General features: G+C 38.5%; 1 protein-coding gene across 10 annotated transcripts in view; it reads right to left on the bottom strand.

The window, feature by feature from the left end:
• dgki (diacylglycerol kinase, iota) overlaps window positions 1-22,398 on the bottom strand; it is a 288,696-nt gene that overhangs the window by 202,909 nt on the left and 63,389 nt on the right. The window lies entirely within an intron of this gene.

Genomic DNA, 22,398 nt, shown 5'->3' with positions numbered 1-22,398 from the left:
GAAAAAGACTGTGAGTTGGTGGAACACATATTGTAAATACTGTAAATAAACACGTGTGTTGAGGACATTGGTGTCATGTCTATCTATGGCCGGGCTATCTTTTACACTATACACTATGTTATTTCCCATTCAGAAGCATTGTACTCCAAAAAAGTGTAAGAGTTTAGTGTGTTAACCGTACATCTCTATGCATATACCAGCAAGTTCAAAACGAATATAGAACGCAGTGGAACTGATTATGTACTGTATGTTTAAAAAAGAATTTTACTTTTTTCCTAGGGTATCATAGTGACATAGCAGTCACACATTACCAAATGAATGGACCTGGACCCAAATCACAATCACTGTCTGCATGAAGTTTACACGCTATCTTCATAAATGTGTGGCTTTGTCCTCAAAGATGTATAATTTATTTACCCAGGACTCTGCACAAAGTAGATTCAAAAAACAAAAGAGGGAATGACTTCGTCTCTCTCTTTGACAATTTTATACCACATTGCATCATTTTCTTTCTACAAAGAAAGTGCAACTTGGTTAATATTCCAATTGATGAAGATTTTAAATTGCACTGTTCTGTCATTCCAAAATATGGCACATCAAAAATATTAATACTGTATTGCTTTTATGAATCCCATATCAGAGGAAATATAACAGAGAGGTATACATTGCATGGTGCATTGTACACATTAATGTTGAAGTCTTCGTTGATTAATCAGATTTCTACAGCTAATGTATCTATAAATTATATATATATAGTCAGGCACAGGTGCTTAGTGGTCACCTTCAGGACTCTGACAAGGTAGGCAATTCCACCCCAGAACAGTAGAGAGTGCCATTATTAACTTGGTCTTCTTCTCTGTACACAGTCCAGAACCTCAGCGCCCAGAGGAACAGTGACCTCACTTCTGCTTTCTGATCCGAACCCCACCTCTTCAGGACTGCACCATATATAAAGGACCTCCTGAACGAAACCAGGCATTCATTTGACCCAGGAGAACTGTCTGAGCACTTGATACTCTTTCTTTTGGTAGATTGTGGAAGTTCCATCAATACTAAGTTTTGCACCATTCAGTGGCTGTTCTGTGTTTTGACCTGTTTTATCTGTCATTATACAGAATTTTTTGGCTGACTCCCAGCACCCTGTTTGATCCTATGCCTTTCTCATACATACTAGCATAGCAAAATGCCTGTTTATTAAAACAAGTTTAATGTAAAAGGGTAGGTGTATCTATTTCAGTCTCATTGTGCATTTATGACCCTCTGTTAGTTGGATATGCCTTATTTACATCTTTCTTTGTATGTCTTGTTGTCTTCTTCCATTGAACATTTTAGCCCTTATATCCCTGTTTCCTTGTGTATCTTTTTGTCTTTCCTTATCGACATTCAAGCCCTGCTGTGGATACGGGACAACGTGATACCGGGATGTACATCATATGGTTTACTGTTATGCCAGCTGCTTAACCTGATTCATTGAACATTCCGCCCTCTTGAGGATGCTGTGGGACAATATGCCTGGGCAGGGACACAGACAGATGCACATCTTATCACTTTATATATATATATATACTGTATATATATATATAGAGAGAGAGAGAGATCCATGTTGTATTTAATACTACAGTAATATTAAGGGGTGGATATTTAACAATGAAAATAATTTATTATTAGTTTCTACTGTAGGAGTCTGTCTAGTGTTTTAACACAATAAAAAGAAGTGAACTTTGTAGCTGTCATAGTCACAAATTCAATCCAGTACTTCTTATGTGATCATCTTAGTTAAAAAGGCATACTGGGATTATTCTAGGGAATTAATACATACAAAATTAATTGCCTAAGCCAGATGTGATTCATCTAGCCCTGCTTGTACTTAAAAAGGAAGGATGCTATTCATAAACCATTAACTACCAGGAGCTACTTAAGACAGGGTGGTTCCAGCTGACTGGAAAATTAGAATGTAATTAATGGCTTTCCAAAAAACAGAAGACAAATCTGAATCGTGTAATTAAAGATTGTGTCAAGATGACGAGTGCTGGAGGTGTGGGGTATGATGAACGGTAAAGAACAAACACTGGAAGTGCAGAGATCCAAATTATAGTGAATAAATTGCAGGCCTGGCAAATACCAGAGATAGTAAGTAATTTTTTAGTAGCAGCAGGATGCTTGGGTAATGTTTAAGGTGTCTTTTAGCATTAATATCTCCTCTACACCCCATGGTAACTACATGTACTATATGTTTTCCAAAACAGAGTAAGTTGTACTGTACATTACAGCACTTATATAGGTATGTTAAACAAAAAAAAAATTATATAATGTATACACTGATCCAAAAGATCAGATTGTAATAATTAGTACCAAATGGCAAAGACCTACTGAAAATATCAAACCATTATTCATATATATGAAGAAGTTCCCTTCTCCTAACAAAAAGTATATTTTTTCAGATGTGCATTAGTGGATACAATATCACCTGTATTAAAATACCTTGTTTGGTTAGCATTCATGCAGCATACTTTGTAAGTGATCCAGAAGGAAGGAAACAAACACATGCTGGAATGAATGACGCTAAAAAAAAGAAAAATATTATATATGCAGAAGAAAATATAGTATAGCTTGAAAGTGAAGCCTACTACCAACATATCTGTTTAACTCCTGTTGGTCTAATCAATATGAGGCAGAATAACATAATGGGCTATTCCGTTTTACTCAGTCTCTCTCCATTGGTTCAGAGTGGGGTTTTAAGAGTTGTCTGAAATTAATGAATCTTAACTTAGCCTGTGATTTACTTTTTATTCGATTGGACTGATTGTTTATTTTTTTCACATACCAATGTGTGTCTGATTGCTGTATCATAACCAAAATAATCATTATGAAGATTAAAGAAAGTACATGTTTGTAAGATTCTACATATAAATGAGTGCATAAATATGTGAGTTGACTTTATAAATCATGATTGAAAACAACGAAATAGAGACTATTTGAGACTGTAAGTTTTTGTACATATTGTGGAAGAGAGAGTGCCATTTTTAACCATACCTGAAACCAAAATATTCCAAATAAGACCATAAAAACATACAAAAAGAGCACATTTCATCTCAGTATCAAACCTACTTTCTCCTATTCAGGGCTACAAGGTTTATTAACAAAATAATACATTGTAAGGTGTCTAGGGTGCAACAGGTATAAAATTAACAATAGAAAAGCCATGTTTGGATTAACTATTAAGTGTCAACCTCACCTACTAGAAGGAACTGCTGTCCATTTTCTTAATAAGAAGTACTTTTCATCATCATGCTCACTCCTTCCTACTTCATTCTGGCCTTCATCTCTTCGATCAGTTGAGCCCTTGCCTCCTTCTAAAATTATTTCTAGCCCTGCAGGTGCACCTGCAATCTTGAGTCCCGATACTTTACCAAAGGGCAAGAAACGCACAGATTACTATAAAGGGTAGAAGAAAGGCACTGATAGCAAACAATGCCACTTTTCTATTACCTGTTTGAATGAGGGATGCCTGCATCATTAAGGTTCCATTATCTTACTACCTTACCACATACCACTTTTGTCTTCTACAACGTTATGGGGCATAAGGCCCATGGTGCCCAGGTCTCTGGAGTTAAAAGTAAGTGGTGCTAAATACTGCACATCTATGTAAAAAAGACATGAAGTAGATAGAAAATTATTAAGAAAGAATATGGGGCTCTGCCCCCTGCTCGCTTTGCTCGCCAACCCCTTCCTTCCCCTCCCTGTGCTTCATTCCGTTGTGAAGAGGGGGGCTGAACGCATCCCAAGGTTATGCATCTGCTACTCTGAAATCATGCTTAAATGGTGTTAAATGGGATATAAATTTTTTTTAACTCCTCTTCGCTTGATCAGCTGTTGGCTTGCTGCTACTGTTTTGCCACGTTATCTGCACTCCATTTACCTTCCCCTTCCCTCCCGCCTGCCAGCGATACGTTCCATTGTGAAAAGCGGTGCTAAACGCACCCCAAGGAGACACGGCCGCTCCTCCGAAACCCCTCTTAAACAGTGATACAATGGGAAACAAATACATTTTTTTAACTCCTCTTTGCTCGATCAGCTGCTGGATTGCTGCTGCTGCCATGCCGTGTGATCTGAACATTGCTCACATACCAATTCCCAACCTCCACCTCCTGCCACACCCTGTTGTAAAGAATGTGGCTGAATCCAAAGTGACATGGTCGCTCCTCTGAAACCCCTCTTAAATGGTGATACATTGGGAAACAAGTAACCATTGTATTTTTTTAACTCCTCTTTGCTCGATCAGCTGCTGGATTGCTGCTACTGCCATGCCATGTGATCTGAGCTTCGCTCGCATACCAGTTCCCCACCTCCACCCCCTGCCGTGGGCTGTTGTAAAGAATGTGGCTGAATGCACACCAAGGTGACATGATCGCTCCTCTGAAACTCCTCTTAAACTATGATACATTGGGAAACAAGTAACTATTGTTTTTTTTACCTCCTCTTTGCTCGATCAGCTACTGGTTGCTGCTAGCTTGCTGCTGCTTCCGTTCCGCGTGATTGGCATTTTGTGCGGTGCTTCGAATGTTTAAAAGCCTGTACAGCACCTGTCCTTTTGACCTCAAATACTATGCAATCTGTTTTCAATTTTCCGTTATTTCACCGACTAATATTTTCCGTTTGTTTGTGCTAATGTGATCTTTTCACTCATTTTTTGACTTTCAAATTTTCCTACTTCCATTATCTCTAACCTGCTTTGCATGTGTATCATGGGACTTGTTTACAAAGGTTGTAGGTATGATGTGACATGCCTATCTTGCGGAATGTGAAAGTGTCTCTCTGTCTCTCTTTAAAAGATCATGTCTTGTCACTGGAAAAAAGTCTCATCCCAAGTTTTTCTTTATATAATAGAGAGAAGTATTCAGGGAATAGAAAAAGAATGGATACAAAGCAAAGTATAATTAGTGCAAGAATAGTGGTCATTGTCCTCAAGACACACTATTTTGGAATGTGACAGATAGTCAATGTTTATTAATTTTTTGAGAGCAAGTGCAATAAGGTAACCTTGGTCTAGCCTTGTACCTGATGCTACAAGGTCAGGCTTTGGCTCAAAATGCCACAAAGATCATTGGTAGAACCAGAGTGTGCAACTGTGTAGAGTAAGCCATACCTTTAGCTGTAGCATATATTATGTCTGGTATGATCTGTTAGTGGTGTTGAGGGAATTCTCTATTGGCCTCATCTTTTAAGTGCTAAAGAATAGCACTGTTCACAATGCAAAATTGTCATTAAGCTATTTGTCTATATAAGAACTGGCTGTTACAAACCTTTCTCTTTTTAGTATTCTTAAACTGTTTACTCCATTTGACTTTCATTCAAGACACATTGATTTAGAATCAATGGCACAAATGGTCACAGATCCATTGCCAGACCATCATTATATCTGATTAAAATAATAAAAACCATTGTATGCCACATTATGTTGTGGTTAATCCAGAGAAGAGCACTGAATCTAGATAGTGTTGGTCAGCAGAAAGTACAATTCTGCAAGTCTGCTTAGAGGCCACAGAGTGGAGCATTTTCAAAGAGGCTACTAATGATATCCATGAATACACAGAGATTGTGAGTGACTACATTAGTTGGTGCACGTCCATATGTGCCCCACCCAGGACTATGCATATGTTCCCCAACCAAAAACCCTGGTTTAATGGGGACATAAAACAGAAAATCAGGAAGCAGCGGGAGGCCATCAAGTCAGGAGATCAAGAGAGCCCGTTACGAGCTACAAAAGTCCATCAGAGCAGCAAAAAGGACTCACTCACAAAAACTTGAAGGCTACTACCTCAACCACAATACACACAGCATTTGGCAGGAAATTCAATCTGTCACAAACTACGGGAGAACTATAAAAACAACCACAGACCCCCGAGATGCCACACTTCCTGACAGCTTTAACACCTTCTATGTCAGGTTCGACAGGCTGAACACAGAAACACCCTCAAAGGCCACCTGTGACCCCACGGATACTGCTTTCCAGGTGACACATACACAGGTCCTGAAAGCTCTGAAGAAGGTGAACCCCCACAAGGCTGTAGGACCCGATGGAGTTTTTCCCAGAGTTCTGAAGGCCTGCGGTGAACAACTAGCTGGTGTGTATGCTGACATCTTCAACCTGTCATTTTCCCAGGCAGTAGTCCCCCGGATTTTCAAATCTTCCACCATCATACCAGTCCCCAAAAGACAGGACACATCCACCCTAAATGACTTCAGGCCAGTGGCACTCACACAAGTCACCATGAAATGCCTAGAAAGACTGGTTCTCACATACATTAACCATATGGTCCCGGACACTGTTGACCCCCTCCAGTTTGCCTATCGCCCCAATCAATCAGTGGATGACGTGGTAGCAATAGCCCTACATCACACTCTGCAACACCTGGAAAGTAGCAGAACGTATGAAAGGATGCTTTTCCTGGACCATAGTTCTGTTTTCAATACCATTCGCCCGGGCAAACTGATTGAGGATCGGACAGACCTCGGCGTCCCAACTCCCATCTGTAACTGGATCCTGGATTTCCTGACAGATAGACTCATCACGGGTGGGGACAAGTCAGGCTCCAGGACCCTGGTAAACAACATTCTTGTCTATGGAGAGGAGAATGACCTCATCCTCAACACAGACAAGACCAAATAACTAATACTGGACTTCAGGAAGAATCATCCCCCTCTACATCCTCTTATCATCAAAGGGACTGAGGTGGAGAAGGCCGACAGCCACAGATTCCTGGGACTGCAGGTTACATCAGACCTGAGCTGGACTCTTAACGCCACAGCCATAGTGAAAAAAAGCCCAGCAAAGGCTTTATTTCATTAGGCTGCTCAGGAAAGCTGGCCTGAACCATCTCCCTCTCACCCAGGCCTACAGAGGACTAATAGAGAGTATTCTTATCCCAGGCATCACTGTCTGGTATGGGAACACCAAACAGGCAGAGAGGAAGGCTTTGCAAAGAGTCATAAAAACTGCGGAGAAGATCATAGGGACAAAACGTCCTTCTATGGACTCTATGTACACACATCACTGTCGGAAAAGAGCAGAGGGAATTATCAGGGATTCATTTCATCCAGCTCACTCTCTGCTCAGACACAAAAACTGTACGTACAACACAGCAGAGCGGACAGCATCATCACTTACAGAACAAGGTTTTTCAATAGTTTTTTTCTTGCCACAGTCAATGGCAGAACAAAATAACTGAACATGTGAAATAACCCCACATTGCCTCACTTCACTTGTCATGTAAATGAGGAGTGATAAATGTGAAACATTTTAACTGTGCAATATCTGCAATATAATTGTAATTTTTTGTTTAGATATTACCACCATTTTATATAGTGTTGGTATAATTCATATTATGTATTTATATTGTTTTATTGTTTGCTTGCTTTTTTTTTTAATGTTTACTATGATGACTCTGAAAAAGCTCTACACAAGAATTCCAATGTGCTTTGACTGTCAGTTGTATACACAAATGGCAAATAAAGAAACTTTAACACTTAACCTTAACCTTAAGTGGGTAACACTGAAGTAACTGCTCCTTCCAGAGTCATCTGCATTCATTTCTGGTCTGCTCAACAATAATTGTCAGTATTCAGATACAATTCAAAAAGCAAACTCCACAGGAAAAGTGAATTTAAAAAGCATTTAAAGATACTGTACATAGAAAGCATGCAACTATGCTTTCATTTCCTGTAAATGTAAATCTGCGATTGCTGCATTTTTCTAAATGCAAATTAAAAAGAAAACACGTGTCAGCTACTTACACTGTGAGATCAGTTGAAGGTAACAATGACAGACTGATTCAGTGGAACAAAAACCTGCAGGCACATTGAGAACCTCTGATCTACAGTATATTCTGTATTTTGTTTTTGTTAAATTTAATAATGTGCAAAAAATTACTGATTTTTTCAGAAAAGCCTGATATACAGGTAATGATAAGTTAATTCAATTATATATTACTCATATAACCAGTTTAAAGATATGGAAAGTCCAGCTACAAGGTAGGGCCCAAGCCTGGATAAGCTGCCACACTCACTTACTAATCTAGCACGCAGGTACAAACTTGATCCACAAAGTATAATATAGGGTCCAGCTTTCAAACCTTTGGCTTTGGAGCTGTGAAGAAATAATTCTAAGTGCTGTGCTACCATACTGCCCTGATCAAGTTTATATTAGTTATATATGATTAAAACAAGGAAAACATGTAACACTACATTATATAATGTGTTTGGCCTTCTTCTCTGTAACTGATTTTATTTTTTTTATTTTATGATATTCCAAAACAATGCTCTCATACCATAGATTATATTTCTTAACCTGAATCTATTATACAGTGTGGTGGATTGCCGGCATTTTACTCCGGCCCTCATCCCCTCGCCGCTAGGAGGAGCTCTCCCGAGAGCATATACGGGCCCCGAATTCCAGCAGGGCCTCATGGACTATGTAGTTTTTATACACAGCCCTGCTGGATACCTTGGGGGCCACTGGGAGTCGCTGTCAGGAGGCCAATGGACTCATTTGGGCACCATGACCCGGAAGTTCGTCACAGGAAGAGCGACAGGCTTCCGGGGTGAAGAAAAGTACTGTTTACCCTGACCTGGAAGGAATAAGGACTTGTGGAACTGTTGGGCAGAAAGACTTCCTGTCAGGAGGAATAAAAGGACTCTGGGAACTCCCAGACGACGAGCTGAGCTGGGTGGTAGGAGGGCAACGCGTCTGGGAGTGGAGGATTGTGATTATTACTGGTTTATTATTGTTATTGTGCTTTATGAATATAGTGGAGTGGAGGGTGCTTGGTGCACATTATTATAATAAATATAATTATTGTGGCAATTTTATCAGGTGTTTGGCGTGGTACCTGAGGGTTCAAGGGAGCACTACTGCCCCCTACTGCGACAACAGATATGCTGTCCTTCATAGATTTTCAATAACAGCAAATGTAGACAATGGCAGGTTGCCATATAGCTGCTGTAAATAGGCATTACATGATGCACTGCAAATGTTAACATTGAGGTCTATGTTGATTACTTAGATTTTAACCCATCTTGTATGAGTAGCACAGTTAGTTTTATTGGAAAGCTGTTATTTATTATTTTCTTAAAGGTTCTTAGCTACATGATTACAGATCCATTTTTTCCATTAGAAAGCACAGGCAAAGTTAACATTAGGTTGATGTTTGCTTTTTCTGAATACCTTACTGAGTCATATAATAAGTGGGAAAACATTTGTTTGAGGAATATCCAGAATAAGTAACATTGCATAAAATGTAACATTGTATGGTGAAGCATGCAAAAGCAATTAGGAACAAAGCAGTTCCTTCTTCTGTCATCACCTATAGTTCCTTCTTTGTTTTTTTTTACTTTAATGCATGTTTTAGGTGCTCTCTAGGGACTAATGTTAAATTACATGATAAAGAGCAGTTATCCTTGTATGGTATGAATGGTATTTTATGTTAGCTCCATTGCTTTATAAACATTGAGAATATCCGCTCCTTTACTAAACCTCTCTTGTTTGTCGTTATACATGGTTTCATATACATTCCTCGCAAGTTATATCATTTACAGAGGCTGGATATCCACTTAGGAGCTCTCACTGATGTTGACCAAGCGGTTGGGGTCGGGGTCAGACATTTTCATTCAGTCAATTTCAACATCTGCTTATTTCATTTCTCGATGCAGAATTCCAGCACATAAAATTAAAAGAAAGCCAATTATGTTAGCCTGAAATGAATCCATATTTACAATAAACCTATTCTTGGCCTTGGTCATATAATAGCCAAATAAAACTAATTAATCTAAATGTTTCCATAATTGCCTGGACTGTGTTCTTTAATTGAAGACAGACTTCCGTCCAGATACTGAATAACACTTGCGTGTACAAATAAAAATGTAATGAGCTGCAGAAAGTTACCATGTGTAGTATCAGCCTCATGTCAAAATAACCTGTTGTGGAATATTTTGATCTCTTGCTTCTTTAATTGTTGTGCATTACATTTTTTGGCAAAATTTATATATTGCTGTAAAAAATACTGTAGCTCAGCTAAAAACGATCAGTATTGAAATTCAACACATTTAAAACGTTACAAACAATATTATGAACTGTGGGTGAAAAACAGCATGTCTTATATTTTTTGAAAGTAGCTTTTTTCTTTACCAAATGGATTAAATCTTCTTATTAGACAGCCCAGCATGTCCTTATGTTGTGCAATGCCCATGAGAAAGTGTGTGGCCAGTTGACCAGTGGATCACTACAGAATTGCTGTTGACGATGTTTTTATATCAGTCAGATCAAAAATTGCAGTTTTACAGTGTATTCAACCTAATTTGTGTGTTACAGTGCCTATAAAATTATTGAAACTCTTGGAGGTTTTCACAATCTTTTGTCATTGATCAACAGTGAAAAACTCTTTAATGTCAAAGTGAAAACAGAATTCTGCAAAGTGATCTAAATAAAATACAGAATAATTGATTTCAAAATAATTTCACCTCCTTCAAGTCAGTATTTAATAGATGCACCTTAGGCAGCCACGACAGCCTTGAGTCTGTGTGGTCAGGTCTCTCTCTATCAGCTTAGCATATCTGGACACAGCATTTTTTTCCCATTCACATTTGCAAAACTGCTCAACCTCTGTCAGGTTGTAAGAGGATCTTGAGTGAACAACCTTTTTCAAGTCCAGCAGCAAATTCTTATTTGGACTGAAATATGAACTCCAATTCAGCCACTCAAGGATTTTGTCAATGTCTGATAAATAATTCACATTGTTACTATTGCTTGATTCTATTAATGGTTCAGTTTCAATTTGTTCTAAAACCAGTTTTACAGTTTCTTATTTGTGTTTTGGTTGAAGGCTCCTCCTCACTTGTGAATATTGCTGAGTTATCTTAGAGTGGCAAAACGCATAGAAATAATCCAGATTTGTTTTGCAGAATCATGCTATTTTATTCTCTAGATGGCAGCAGAACATTTAACAGCAGAATATTTTGGCTTAAAACTGTACACTGGTTCAAGTCAAGCCAAGTTGGGGAGCATGGACTGATACTGTGCATTGCCGCACCCACTAAACGACAAAACAACTTGGGATCCCGGTTTGCAACCCCCCAGGCAGACGCACAGTCCAGTCCCACCCTCCGGAAATGACCCTCTATCTGCTGCAGCCAGGTGTTACGTGGGCGACCCCTTGGCCTTGTCCAGCCACTTGGGTCCGCAACAATGAGGATCTTACAAGCCGGATCACCCTCAGGGAAACGTGCCACATGGCCGTAGTGCCATAACTAATGCTCCCACACAATGCAGGTAATGTGCTTCATTCGGGACTCCATGAGCAACTGCTCATTTGACACAAAGTCAAACCAACAGTACCCAAGGATTTTCCGGAGAGAAACATTACCAAAAGAGTCCAGTCTTCGTCTCAAGTCACTGGATAGCATCCATGTCTCGCAACCATATAGCAAGACAGGAAGTACCAGGACTATAAAGACTTGGACCTTCGTCCTTTTGCATAGATATCGGCAGCACCACACACCCCTTTCCAGTAACCTCATGACCAAGGCCTGGATCTTGGTTTTTATCCAGAACACTCACAAGCCCAGACACTCAGACTCCTCACTCAATCTCTTGAGCGCCACAATCAGAGCCTCCATTGACTCCGCGAAGATCACAGCATCATCAGCAAAATCAAGATCCGTGAATCTTTCTTCACCAACAGATGTCCCACAGCTGCTGGACCCCACGACCTTGCCCACCACCCAGTCCATACAAGCATTGAACAGAGTAGGAGCAAGAACACACCCCTGACGAACCCCAGAATCAACTGGGAAAAACGCAGAGGTCCTGCCTCCACTGCACAGCACTCACAGTACTAGTGTACAAGCTGGCCATGATATCAAGCAACCTTGAAGGGATCCTGCGAACCCTCAGGATGTCCCACAGGGCAGCTCGATCAACTGAGTCAAACGCTTTGTGAAAATCAACAAACGCTGCAAAGAAACTCTGCACGATATTCACGTTTGCGCTCCATGAGAACTCTCAGTGTCAGGATGCGGTCAATGGTAGACTTCTTAGGCGTAAAACCAGACTGTTCCGGTCGCTGGTAGGTGAGCAAGTGATCATGGATCCTATTGAGGATTGTTATATCGCAAAGAGACATTTGGGGTTAACCATATTTACACAGAATTCCAAGCCTAATATCAAGGAGGTAATGATTGATATAACTGGAATTCAGTAGATATCCAGTGACTTATAACATTTCCTTTTATCTATCTCCTGACTTTGCTCTTAAATCACCTTTTTTTACAGAGTTGCTTGGGGTGTTCTTTTGTTTTCATTGTGTAGGTTAGACCATGATACTGCCTCGCCACAAGCTGGACCTTTCGTTGCACCAGTGATGATTTAGGTGTGTTATTTTAAGTGAGGGCAGGGGGTGGGTTTACATGTGCAGTCACTTATTTTGAGTTTTATATTCGTAATTAACTTCAGCATCTAAAACACTTTTATGTTGTGTCAAAAAAGGAAAATTTAATGCACTGCGATTCGATGTTGTATATCAATAAAATGTGAAAATGTCCAAGGGAGTGATTACTTTATATAGCTAGTATATGTAAATAATGTATTTTAAAATTATTTGTGGATTTTTATATACAGTAGAAAGCTTCAAGTGCTCTAAGCTGAAATCAGTGAAGATCACTATACAAATTCAACTGATTAAGCAGATGTATCATTAAAAATCATTGAAAAAGTTACTTCTTTCAGCTCTTACAACCTTCTATTGCATTGCTCCATGTTGACTTCTGATTAATTAACCTAGATGACTTATCTTTTGTGTGGAACCTGAGCAATTAGTTTAGCTCTAAAGTTCATGAGTTGCTACTAAAAAATTCACATCTCTTTCAACTGCCTCACTTCTCAGAATGGTATGCACTGCTGGGTAATCAAAAGGTCTGAGTGAACTGAAGTTTGGTTTATGACAAAGTTTATTACTGCTGCAAATTTTATTGCATCATAAATCCCTTTTTAATTGAATGTAAACCATTGTATCTTCATTTTTCCTACATTAAAAAAGCAAACATAGGTAGCTATTTTGGTTTGTTTGTTTACAGAGGCCTGCAGAATCATTTTAGATACATTTTGATTGAAGAATAAGAGAGTACAATCTATCAAAGATGTGTTCCCAAAAGAACTAAATGAAAAACTTTGTTGATTAGAAAAGAAAAAAGATTTTGCATCTAAATAATACATACTTTTCAGATAGCAAAAAATAAATAAACCTCAATATATTTTATATAATAGCTATAAAATACAGACATGTGAAAAAGTAAGTACACCCCATGGAATTTACTGACTGTACAGCATATTGGAATAAGAAAACATTATGAACCGGAAAACTGATGAAAATAGTGCCTAGAGATAAAAGTGATATATATTTGAATAAAACATAAGGAAAGTAATTTATAAAACAAAATATCAATAGATGACATGGGGAAAAAATAAGCGGTCCCTTGGCATCAGATGCTGGTATTTCCCCTTTAGTTGAAATGACTTCTTGCAGGCATTTTGCATAACTGCCCACCAGTCTCTGCCTTTAAACCAGTGAAATGTTAACCACACATTCATGCAAAATTCCTTCAGTTGTAAAAGGTTTATAGTTTTTTGGGATTTGCCTGTATAAAATTCACCCCACAACATGAGATTCACAGTTTTTAACTCTCCATGTCTTCTTTTTTAGCCATTTCTTCTTTTTGAGCCATTCACCGGTTGATTTGCCAGTGTGCTTTAGATCATTATTATGTTGTAAGGTTCAACATGCTTCCAAATGACAGACTAGGAAATGATGTTTGAGTCACATGGGGACAATACTGAGGAACTCTGTCACTGCATGACAGACTATACTAACTTCAGTGTCAACACAATGGTATCCACAAAGATGGTGTGTTGCTTTCCAAACAACAAGTCTCTGGATAACTGACCAGTCTCCCCACACCATCCCTACTACATTAACAACTCCTACCATGTCAACTGGAATGGCCAGTGACAAGTCCATCTCTGACCATTAGTGTGGACTGTCCATAACTGAAGACCAAGTAATCAGATAACTGAGGAAGCTACAAACAGGAAAAGCTGCATGACCAGATGGAGTCAATCCTCAAGTTCTTAAGGCCTATGCTGACCAACTTTGTGGTGTCCTCTGTCACCTGTTCAGTTTGTCCATAAGGCTTCAGAAAGTTCCACTGCTGAGGAAAACATCCTGAATTGTTCCTGTTCCAAAGAAGGCAGATGCCTTCTTCATCTAATGACTACAAACCTGTGGTACTTGCATCTCCCATTATGGAGACTTTTGAAAGACTGGTCCTGGACTATATGAGTCCTCTTATGATAGACTACCTGAACCACTGCAGTTTGACTATCAGGAAAACTGGAGTGGAGGATGCAATTTTTTATCTGCTCCATAAGGCTTATTCTCACCTGGACAAAACTGACATCCCCAGTGCCTTCAATACCATCCAGCCAACCTTGTTAAGGGGTAAGCTCAGAGATATGCAGGTGGATGAGCCTATGGTGTCCTGGATAATAGACTATCTGCTGGACAGACCGCAGTTTGAGAGGCTCAAGGGCTGTGTTTCTGATACAGATGTGAGCAACACTGGAGCACCACAAGGAACAGTCCTGTCTCATTTTCTCTTCACTTTGTACATCTCAGACTATAAATATAACACCGGGTGCTGGGTTGGTAACATCACTTCAAGAGAGACCCACTGAATCAAAAATCTAATTAAAAGGGCAAAATCAGTTATAGGATGTACTTTTGACTCCTTGGAGGTAGTAGCGAAGGAGAGAATTAAAACAACACTTGAGTGCCTTTATGAACAATGCTGCAGTTTCTATCTCTGACACACTAACACTGAGGGCTTTCAGCTACCAAATCATTCAGCAGAAGTATGTCAGGAAACGCTACCGGATTTTCTTTATATTATGCAGTATGTCTGCATAATACTTTACTGTGACTGTGACAGCCAAGACAGAAGTTTTCTTTCTTTTGAATTTTCTTGTCTTATTATCATTCTGGTGAGTGTTCAGGCCAGTGTGTGTGTGTGTGTGTATTTATTTATTTAAGAGCTTCTGTAAACATTCAAATTTCTCCTTGGAAACAAATAAACTCTGTTTCTGGCACAACTTCAATTTTCTTACAAATGATCTCACATTCCCCTAAAACATCCTGATATAATGCAGAGTTCAAAGTTGACTGAAAAACTCCAAACCATGATATTTCAACCACTACACAGTTAATATGTGGTTCTTCTAAAAATGGCATCTTTAGGTTGCACCAAACTGCTACTGTTACTATTGCTCTACTATTACTGTGACTAAACAACTCTGTCTTCGATTCATCTGTCCAGCACAAATTGTTCCAAAAGGCCTGGTCTTTGCCTAGAAGTTTAAAGACAAAAGATGTCCTGCTCTAATATTCTTTTTGGATTGATTTCTTATAATTTGGTAACCGTTTTCAATCCCATGCCAAAATTAATGGCATCCAAAACCCTGTTTCTGAGGACCTTAGACAGTTTTTTTGATCTTGTCACGGGGAGAGCACACACATAAATAGCAAAGAGAACACCATCCATCCATCCATCCATCCATTTTCTAACCCGCTGAATCCGAACACAGGGTCACAGGGGTCTGCTGGAGCCAATCCCAGCCAACACAGGGCACAAGGCAGGAACCAATCCTGGGCAGGGTGCCAACCCACCGCAGAAAGAGAACACCAGACCACAGATATCTGCTGTTTTAAATAAGACAGGCTCCACATGTATGCTTCCTAAGGAGGCTCTAATCATTGGAACCTAATATGGAATATAAATTTAAAATGGCGATAAATATTGGGGTGTACTTACTCTTTCCACTGAACAAATCTGCATTTTTGTTAATTTAGATTATGTGTGTGAATACCCCAAGTCAATTTCATCCGGGCCAGATTAAGATGAAATTGGGTCTGCTGCTGCAGTGCAAAAAAGGCCTATTTTTTCTCGGCATTGATGCATGTGCATTCAACACTCACTGTACATGCGCACTCAGACCGACCAAGGAGCCTTTATTGTTTGCGATGCAACCAGCCAGCCTTTATTGAACATGAATAATAATAATGACATAGTATCGTAACAACTCGAGATTAACATCAAACTATGTAACATCAACATTCAATAGCAATTGTCTGAAAAGTGCACTTAATGCAGAAAACCTAACAATGAAATACACAAAATATTGCAATTCTCTTACAAAACATGAATTTGCAGACAAATTGGGTCAAAGTGACTCAGTTCAGGTTCTTGAGGGTAAAATTTGTCCACAATTTAAATTTCATAATAGACCAGAATCCTGTTGAGGATTTAAAAAATTATAAACATCCATGCCGGGCCCTCAGGCCAGCTTTTAGTTTTACCTTTACAGATAACCATTTAAATAGCCATCAATTTTTACTGTACAACTAACTTTCAAGGCGAAAAATTTACTATGTGGCACTTACCGAACAATAATAAAGTGGCAAGAATCCCCAAGATATTGCAAAAAATGCAGCTAAATTACTAAGTAAACTGTTTAACGTAAAATTGATAGCATTAACTTGAAATCTTTGGTTAACAATAAACACAACAACTTTATAGTTACGTCACAGCACAAAGAACAATAGTAACAGTATAATAAGTAATGCTGTGTCTAGGCGTCCGAAAGTTGGACTCCAAATTTCATTCTAAGAATTATTTTGAGGTTAATATAGCAAAGGAAAACTGTTCAGCTTCCGGAAAATTCTCAGCTGTTTTCATCTGGGCCTATTTCAGGAATGGGCCTAATGCTGCAGCATGAATAGCACCCACCTTAATCCGGCCCTGAATTTCATGTGTCATTTGTTCAAGCATATCAGCTTCATCTTTAGTTACTGTTTGCATCAAGATGTAATGTTTGCCTGTTCAAATATGATGAAAAATTCAAAAAGGTAAAATGTTCAAGTTCACCTGAAGCTGGGTGAATTGGCAAGTCTATAATATCAACACACTGTTAATGAGTATGGTCTGCAAACGATCTTGACCTTATAATACAAGTATGAATTTCACTTTACATGTCACTGAACTGACCCTATACACTCTTAAAAGTAATGGTTCTTTAATGATATTTTAAGGTTCTTTTCTGGGTTGTGTAATTTCTTGTAGAACCATTGCTTGACCTGGCACCATTAATTCTGGGAAGGCTATTTTTTGCATATGACGCGTGTTCTTTGTACTCTGAAAAACTTCTTAATATGTAGAAAAAACAACAAATCTTTAATGTACGGTAGGCTACCTAACAGGATACTGCCAGATTAAGAAAGCTGGGATTTAGCCTTTAATGCATTGTATACATTGTATGCAGCAACACTCCTTTTAAAACTATAACTTACTGGCATTTCACAAATCTGTTACAATCTATTCATGGTTATTTACTGTAGGAACCATATTACAGATGTAAATAACTAAAGGTTCTTTCTGGAACCTTCATGTGGATAGGTCTTTTGGGAGTCAAAAATGGTTCCTCCATAGCAGTGCTCTGAAGAACTCCTCTGATATATATTAAGTTTAAGTTATATAAATTCAGTATTTTTCAAGTCGATGTTATTTCTTCAAAAACTTTGTATATATGCATTTACCATTGTAAAAATTGTGTTCTAAATTGAAGCACTTTCAATAAATTAAAAAATATATATCTTGGCCACATTGGATGCTATTAGGTATGGAGAAAAAGCTTAAAAACTAACCAAATACAATTTTTTAAGCCATGACAATTGCGGTGTGCTGATTCACATCTTGCGATTACACACATTATTAAAATAGTTTATACAACTCATAAAATAGATTTTACAAATTTTTGAATAATAAAACCCATAAACATTATGACATTATGAAATTCAGCCATTTTATAAAAATACCAGCTAAGTGTGACAGCTTAGCACTTAGTTTTCCTCCCGTCTGGGGGATGGTTTCCTTGTCACTAGGCCAAATCACAGTAAATATTTTGTGCCATGTGGGGTCTTTGTTTTGATTTACATTGGTATTTACATGAGAATTTGCACAAGCGAATTGAAAAGGTATCCTTACCACGAGAAAAAATGGAACCAGGATTATGCGATAAAGTGAGCATTTCCAGATACCTTTTATTGTCAAACATGCCTCGGAAACATGGAAGGTGCAGATCAAAACTTGAAATATTTCTTGGCCTGAAAAATGGACATATTTGGAAAGGTTTTAAGCTTTTCCTCTGAGCACCATAGTAACCAATGTAGGCAGTGCAGGTAAGATTTTTTTTTAATTTCTGAAAAGTGCTTAAGTTAAGAACACAATTTAGCGTAGCAAATGCATACTGTATATACCATACATGTGAGGAAGTAACTTTGATTTGAAATATACTGAACTTATCCTTTAAGCCTAGTTGTGAGAATGTCAGCAGCTAAACAGGATCATAAAGAGTCCTGATACGTAACAACTGTGAAGAAATGAAAATGGGGACAACAGATAGTAAACTATCAGTTCCCTAAATCTGTTCAAGAAATTGGGGAGGTGTTGCCTTATGAAAAAGCCCTTACTATTTATAACATTACTGAGGCCTCAACAAGTGTCCTAATGTGTATACGGTAAACAGGGATGTTCATGAGATGAGAGATACCATGGGCCACCAGGGGAGCTCTGTGGGATGGCTCCAGGAATGCTACATGGTTCAGTGCTGAGACTTGGAAGTGGTCCTGGAAAGAAGCTTTAAAGCTCCTATCAGTCATTGTATTAGGAAGTTTGGAGTCAGGAGTGGACTGAGTACAAGCAGAGCACTGAGTGCAAGCTTTCTGGTTTGGAAAAAGAGAAAATCCCAAATAAGGACTGAGATATCAAATCCTTAAAAAGAAATATCCTAAAATAGAGTAAACAGATGTCCTGAATGGGAGGTGAGGAAGAGAAGGGGTTGCAGAATTGTTTTGGAATGTCCAGGGGTGCGCACAAAGAGAGGCTTGAGATGTGTGTATGTAGCTTTCCACACTAACATCAGGAATTATAAAAGAAAACTTAACAGGACTCTGATCAATGTGCATGCAACATTTTAGAGAAATTGGAAAATGATGACACCCTCAATAAAGTAGGGAAATGGAGCCAAACTAGCTAAATGACACTCACATGGATAATAAATCAGATCACTGAGCCGTTATTAGAATGGCATTAATGTACCAAACATATTAAACCTTAAAATTGTTGAATATGATATACAGACTGTTTTTAGTCCCCTTTAATGAGGGCCAATTCTGCATATTTGCACTGAAGAACATTTTAAAGTTGTCAGTTTAAATTGTCTACCTGTTGTCACTTCCCAGGGAATTAGTCAATAAGTCATAAATATCTCATCAAGCTTTACTCCATCATGCCTGCTGTGCTGGAAGTCATTAACCGACCAATGAGGCGCTACATCCAGTTTTTGTATGGTGTTGGTATATATACATACAACATCACATGTTTTTGTCAATATAAAAAGGCAATTTGCAGCAGTGTCCAGTTTTTCTAATGCAATCAGAGCATTTTATAGAACTTATATTGAAATAAGAGCACCTAACAAGAATGAGGCTTCATTTGTTTACCTAAAGCAATTACATTCCACTAATGCATAAGTCATCTGTGATGCCAAGATGAGACTGGCAAATGTTGTGGCATAGTGGCCTGGGACAACCCTTGATTTATTTTTTTGAGACAAAGTAACTTTGGAAGATGACTTGCTGATGGTGATGTCTATGGTAGCTGACTTAAGGTAAGGTAACTGGTGGAACTCTTGGTTTTTGATATGGCCTATACTATCCACTGAAACAGCAATCATGACATTACATGTACCAGGTAATAATGGGTACCGCTCATATACTGGCACCTTTTTGCAAAGAAGAGAGGTACTGCATTGCCATGTAAGCCATTGGTGCAAACAGTTGTGGGGCCCAGCATGTTGCGTCAGGAAGGAGGCTGCTCTACCAGCCAGAGAAAGTCTGCAGAATTGTGATTGCATATGTATGAAGCTGATTAGCATGATCCATGTGCGGTGGTTTCAGGGTGGCAATCAGGTGGAGTTACAGGTGCATTTTACGTATGCATAGTCACATGGAGACCATCATTTATAAAAGTAAATTGCTTAGAAATGTGCATACACCAGGTTTTAAAAATCTGATTCTTTTTTGGTGTACACATTTTCCTGTTTTTTGACTTATGTATATTTTCACACTCCAATTTATGCAAAGTTTTATAAACAAGACCACAGGTCATCATAAATTGTTTTTCTGGCTCCATACTATTTACTGTTTCTTCTATTTTCATGTCAGCTGAATGTTAAAAATGTTTATTCTGTATATTTAAATCATTGACATTAATACAAATGATAGCAAGAAGACGTTGCTTGACCTTAACCCACGTAGAGGATTTTTCTTGTATCAGTTGCATTAATATGTGAATTGAGGTATATCAAGGAATGCTTAAATGTTAGTTTGTTTGAGTTGAGTATGTAAATTGTCCCAAAGGCTCTGTCGGTTTTTCTCCAGACACACTAGTTCTCCTCTCACATCCCCAAAGACCCCTCTAAATTGACCTCACTGTGAGAGTGTGTGTGTGTGTGAGTGGACTGGTGCCTCACCCAGGGCTGCTTCCAGCCTTGTGCCTAGTGCTGTGGGGATAGGCTCCAACCTTCCAATCCTGAATTGTATTAAGCTGGCTTGAGAATGACTGAGCGACTGACTAAAATGTTGGAGATGATTGCATATCATGCACTATAAATAGAGATAAATGTTTATTGGTGCTTACATGAATTAAATGAACTGGAGCTCTGGAAGAACATTGTGTACCCAAATAAAGCATTATAAAACCCAGTGCAATCAAGAGAGAGATCAATATTATAAATGGAGCAAAGATTTATTTTTTTATGGTCAATGCAGGAAACCAAGCAACATATTAGTGAACAGTACCAGACCTTTAAAAAGACAGGTAAAGACCAAAGAAGCATTGTGTCAATAGAAAATACATTGGCATCATGGTTTATTGGTTTTGTACTGTACTGAAAGTTCTTTAAATGCTTATGGGAATTTTGGACCAATTCACTCCAAGACAACTCTTGCTAATGAAGACACATCAAATCTCAGTGCACTACAAGAGTCCTCTGCTTTCAATCAACACCTTGTAAAATCCTGAGAAACACTGGCTGTGACTCAATCTGTTTTTATAATTCCTATGTGCTTCTCCATTTTTAGTGTAATTAATTATTGAAACAGACATTTTGAAACAAGGATTAGGGTAGTTAGCATTACAGTGACAGGGCAAGAGAGCATAATTCACAGGCAGTTTTAAAAATTATTGCTTTAAAAATAGAAATAGCAACAGTATAAGTAAGCAAACAAAGACTTATGGGGATGTGCTTTTAACTGGCAGAGGATTGTGTTCCCTTTCTCTTCCACCATGCTCAATTTTTCCTGGTAATTATGAAGTACCTGCTGGGCAGTAAAAAATAAAATTAATTCTGCAGTTGGTATATACACTTCAGGAATGCCCAGTTGGGGGGCCATTCCCAGGGTGTACAAGATGAATAAATCTGGATTGACACAGCCTTCCCAGACGGCCAACCGTATTTGTGCCCTTGAAGAACTGGGACTCAGCTGTTGTCAAAAAGCAGGCAGACATGCCATTATGGATCTATGATTTGTGTTTCATTAATTTTTCAGGGGACAGAAAGAACACACTTTCCTTGCACGATAGCTGAAAATTTTTGGCAAGACAACTTAAGAATTCAGCTGATAGAAAGAAGTCCTTTGGCCATTAGTTAATGGAGTAGTTAGAAACTGCAGATTTATAGCATGCCATCAAAACAGAAAAATGCATTGTACCTTTTTAAAGCAAATGCATTTTTATGTTTACAACTCATATTATTAAGGTCAGGTTTGTGATGACAAAGTGTTATCATGTGAAATGCAGGAAGCAAACTAGATGATGACACTAGTCCATCTGAGGGCGTACTCATGCTGAAGTTCATACACACACTTACAAAGCTAAATTAGAAGCACTTTGCTATGATGTTTGATATTTTTGAGGAACTAAAGAAGTCTGAGAAAAGCAGAAATGCAGAGGAAGGCCATGCAAATCACATAACAGGGCAAGGAATCATCTCTGAAGCCACAGTGCTAGTTACTGTACCACTGTACATAATTTTAACCTGAATGTTACCTATAACTCTTAATAAATAATAAATAGTAGGAGTACACATGACAATAATGACCCTATGCGTCTAAATAGTAAAGACAGTCTAGGATTTATTCAGCCCAATAGAATCACATTTATTGTTATTATACCTTA

This window comes from Polypterus senegalus, chromosome 11, assembly GCF_016835505.1.
Source record: "Polypterus senegalus isolate Bchr_013 chromosome 11, ASM1683550v1, whole genome shotgun sequence".
In the NCBI taxonomy this organism is placed as follows: Eukaryota; Metazoa; Chordata; class Cladistia; order Polypteriformes; family Polypteridae; genus Polypterus; species Polypterus senegalus.
The sequence above is the reverse complement of the archived record's forward strand: the minus strand, read 5'-3'. Positions and strand labels throughout refer to the sequence as shown.